This window comes from Nannospalax galili, unplaced genomic scaffold (genome assembly GCF_000622305.1).
Source record: "Nannospalax galili isolate Female #2095 unplaced genomic scaffold, S.galili_v1.0 scaffold164, whole genome shotgun sequence".
Taxonomy (NCBI): Eukaryota; Metazoa; Chordata; class Mammalia; order Rodentia; family Spalacidae; genus Nannospalax; species Nannospalax galili.
The window spans coordinates 140,942-145,502 of NW_008352060.1; the positions used below are offsets into that span (position 1 = coordinate 140,942).

The 4,561-nt window shown below is 44.9% G+C and overlaps 1 pseudogene; it reads left to right on the forward strand.

Annotated features, from left to right (window-relative positions):
• The first annotated feature begins 520 nt into the window (after positions 1-520).
• LOC103746651 lies at positions 521-2,622 on the forward strand (annotated as a pseudogene).
• The last annotated feature ends 1,939 nt before the right edge of the window (positions 2,623-4,561 follow it).

The window sequence follows — 4,561 nt, forward strand, 5'->3', positions numbered from 1 at the left end:
CTCTCCAGGAAAGATGCTGCCCTCAAGAATTTGGGGGCTGGGCAGGCCTGGGAGAAGGGCCCAGGATAGATGCTGGTCTCAGGAAGCTGGTGGCTGAGGGCAGGACCAGGCCTAGAGGGTTCCTGGAGGCCACAGGGAGGAAATGGGTTGGTCCCGATGCAAAGGATCAAGAAGCAGTGGCGGCTCTGTATTGAGAGGTTAGCCCCAGTGTCTGAGGTGCCAAGACAAGAAATGGCCCTGAACCCAGCCTAGGAGGAGAGACTAGGTGGAGGGAGCTGGGAGGGTGAAAAAGACTGGGGGAGTCAGGGTGCGCTGGACTTAAGGAAGGTGCTGGTACCAGGACACTGGAGGCTGTGCAGCCCAGGATGCAAAGGGATATGAGGATGGGACCTGGTCCAGAGGGCTCCTGGGGACCAGGAAACATGTTGGCACCAGACTGCCCAGAGGCTGTGCAGCCCAGGGAGCCCAGGGAAGTAAGGGAAGTGAGGGCAGGACCAGGCCCAGAGGGTTCCCGGGAACAGTAGGGAGGAACTGGGTTGGTCCAGATGCAGAGGATCAGGAACCAGTGGTGGCTCTGGGCCGAGAGGTTGGCCCCAGCGTCTGGGGTGTCAAGACAATAAATGGGCCTGCAGCTAGCCTAGGAAAGACTCGGCAGGGGAGCTAGGAAGGTGAAAGAGGCTGGGGGAGTGGTCTGCTGGACTTACCCAGGGAAGGTGCTGAGGCCAGGACATGGGAAGCTGTGCAGTCCAGGGAAGTAAATGGAGGAAGTTTGTGCAAAATTTAACAAATAATAATTTATTAAATACATATGGTTATTTATATACTGTGATGGTTTAAATAAATGTCCCTGTAGGCTCCAAGTATTTGGACATTTTGTCCCCAGTTGATGGCACTGTTTTGGAAGATTTTAGGAGGTATAGCCTTGCTGGAGGAAGCTTGTCACTGGCAGAAGGCTTTGAGAGTTATTAAACCTTGCCAGATTTCCAGTCCCTCTCTGCTTCCTGTGTTTGCTTGAAGACATGATTGCTTGATTTTCTATTCCAGCAACCTCTGCTGCCATGGCTCCCCCACCATTATGAACTTTGACCCCTGGAACTCTAAGCACAAATAAACTCCTTCTATAAGTTGCCTGGTCATGGGTGTTTTATCACAGCAACAGAAAACTGCCTAATACAGAAGTAACCAATACTGAAGTTGTGCTAGATAGCTTTAGTTTTCAACTTGACACATCTAGGTAGATGGAACCATAACTGATGAACTTCCTCCAATGGAATGGCCTGTGGCCATGTCTGAGGGCATTTTCATGTTTGTTCAGTGATGTGGGAGGGCCCAGCCCACTGTGGATGATGCCACCCCTGGGCAGGTGGTCTTGTGTTATATAAGAAAGCAGGTTGAGCACAAGCCAAAGGAGCAAGTCAGTAAGCAGTGTTCCTCCATGTCTGTGATCCACATTCCTGCCCTGAGTTCCTGCCTTGGCTTCCCTTCATGCTGGTCTACAAGCTGTAAGACAAAAACTGGGAGGATTATGGAGGCTTTTTTTTTAATTTTTATGTGTATTGCCTGCATGTAGGTAAGTGCAACCGTGTCATGCAATGCCCAGGGAGGTCAGAAGAGGCTGTCCAATCCCCTGGGACTGGATTTATGGACAGTTGTTAGCTGCCATGTGGGTGCTGGGATCCGAACCCAGGTCTTCTCCAAGGACAACCAGTGGTCTTAACTGCTGAGCCATCTCTCCAGCCCCAAATTATGGAAGTTTTGAGAGCTTTGGTTGGATTGAAAAATTGCTTGGAGTTCAGCAAGCTGTTCTATAGGAACTTGGAAGATAATGCTGAAGAGGGGTAAACAGAGGGCTGGCTTGTGATGCTTCAAAGGGAAGCAAAGACTATCAGGGATGTTTGTGTGGAATTAAGACTTTTGGGGGCTGTGGACTACATCTTGCTGCTGCTGGCATCCCTGCACAGAGGCAGCTCCTGCTGTCACCATGGATCGTTGCCCATCTCGCTGCTACCAGTACTGTAAGAACAAGCCATACCCCAAGTCTCCTCAAGGGGTCCCCAATGCAAAGATCTGCATCTTTGACCTGGGTCGGAAGAAGGTGAAGGTGGACGAGTTCCTGCTCTGTGGCCACATGGTGTCTGACAAATACAAGCAGCTTTCCTCCGAAGTCCTGGAGACTGCCCTCATCTGCAACAACAAGTACATGGTGAAGAGCTGCAGCAAAGGCGGCTTCCACATCCACATGATCCACACCAACAAGATGCTATTCTGCACTGGCGCAGACAGTCTCCAGATGGGGATGCGGGGTGCCTTCAGAAAACCCCAAGGCACGGGTGGCCAGAGTGCACATCGGCCAGGTCATCATGTCCATCTACACCAAGCTGCAGAACAAGAAACATGTGCTTGAAGCCCTCTGCAGAGCCAAGTTCAAGTACCCTGGCTTCCAGAAGATCCACATCTCCAAGAAGTGGGGCTTTACCAAGTTCAACGCAGACGAGTTTGAGGACAAGATGGTGGCGAAGTGCCTCATCCCTGATGGTTGCAGAGACAACCACATCCCTGAAGCAGCGCTCTGGACAACTGGCAGGCTCTGCATTCCTAAGGACTTTGCCAGCTGAAGAGACATTCTGCACTTGATCATAGCCAGAAAGCCAAGAAGCAATAGAAGAGATATTTTAATGACGTTTATACTTTGAAAATGCTAGTTCAGTTTTTATATTATAGGATGTTAGTTGCATATTATAGAATGCTTTGGTAGAAAATACTTGTCTGCTTAAAGAAAATTGCATATCATAGACAGAGCTATTGCTATTTTGATCCATCTACTTTAAATTTATGTAGTATACTTAAATACCGCAAATGTTTTGGTTAGTAAAGTCATAAGTTATACTATCATTTTGGATTGAGTGACTAGAGAAAATCCAAGATGTGTACGAAAAATCCTTTGTACTCCAACTACAGCCTCGTTGAAACTAGCCTGTTTCTAAATTTGGCTGTTTGATATATATTTGTGGATATTATATTTAAATTACTTATAGCCTCTGATTATAAGTTTGAGAGCAAGGATTTTCTAGACAAGCCTTACAATGTCTCACACTCAGGAGACAACACCTAATCTTTTCTTCACAGAAAGGTCATAGGTGACAAGAGTTATTGCTTGTAGAATCAATAGAAAAAAGAAAATGACAATAAATCAGCTATTTGCTCCAAGGGGAACTTGGAGAGCATTTGTAATCTGTCGATGTTGGCCCTACATTGGAGTTACATTGATCACAGGGGTGATTTTTATTTTGGAAAAAACATAACGTAAAATGACTGGGTTTGTACTGTTCCTGTACTTCTATTTAGATTTCTGAATCTCTGTCTTGGAAACAATGCCCTCAGTTTTCCTATGCTAATTATTCATTTTCAGAGTCAAAATATTAGTAAAAGCATGAGGACTGAACAGCATAGATGCATTTCTTGTTAATGGGTGCATTTATGTAAAATTTTGTCAGTGTTAACATATTGTGTCTGACTTGGTAATTCAGCTTGTCCCTACAAGTTACTTGTGTGATTTCATGCTTGGTTGCCATTTTAAGCTTTAACAATATTCATGTTATAAATGAGGTTGAAGAAGATAATTCTTAACAAATATTGACACTTGTGTATTAATAAAAGGGCTCTCCACTATAAAAAGCACTTTTTTGATATTTTACTTGATGCTTTGAAAACCCTTGAAATTCTCTAGAAAATTAGGTCATATGCTTAATAAATATAAACTTTAGCCAGGAAAAAAAAAAGAATTTTTGGAAATGAAACCTTTTGTGCTCTATTGGGACAATCGATGCTAGTTAGCTGGGGCTGAAAATCAGTTGTGAGTAACAAGAAACCTGAGCCTACTGGAGATGGCAGACATTAAAGACCCCTATGTGGGGAGCTGTATATACTGTGGACAACTGAGTCAAGGAAGTGGAGGTGTTCAAGCCCTTTGGAGTGCAGAAGATCATGAGTGAATCCCAGGTGTCCAATACTGAACTATACTGCTGGATGTTGGTTTTACTTGTGTCCCTAGTTCTTTCCTTTTGAAATAAGACAGCATATAACTCATTTTGAGTTTTATAGTAGCCCACAGTTATGAAACTTTGGATTATTTTAAAGAGACATTGAACTGTTAAAGTATTTCAATTTTTAAGGACTGTAGAACTTTTTAAGTTATACTGTTTTATGTTGTAATGTTAATGTTAACGTGATCTTGGGACTAAGAAATAGGCTGCAGTTTAATAGTGATGTGATGTGTTTGTGTGTCAAGTCAACAAGGGGTCTATTGTGCTGAATAACTTTAGTTGTCAACTTGACACACCTGGACAGAGTTTCTTCCATTGAATTGGCCTGTGGCCATGCCTAAGGGGCACTCTCTTGATTGCCAAGTGATATGGGAGGGCCCAGCCGACTATGGGCAGTGCCACACCTGGGCAGGCAGTCCTATGTTATACAAGAAAGCAGGCTGAGTATGAGCCAAAGGAGCAGTGTCCCTCCATGGTTTGTGCTCTAGGTTCCTGCCATGAGTTCCTGCCCTGAGTTC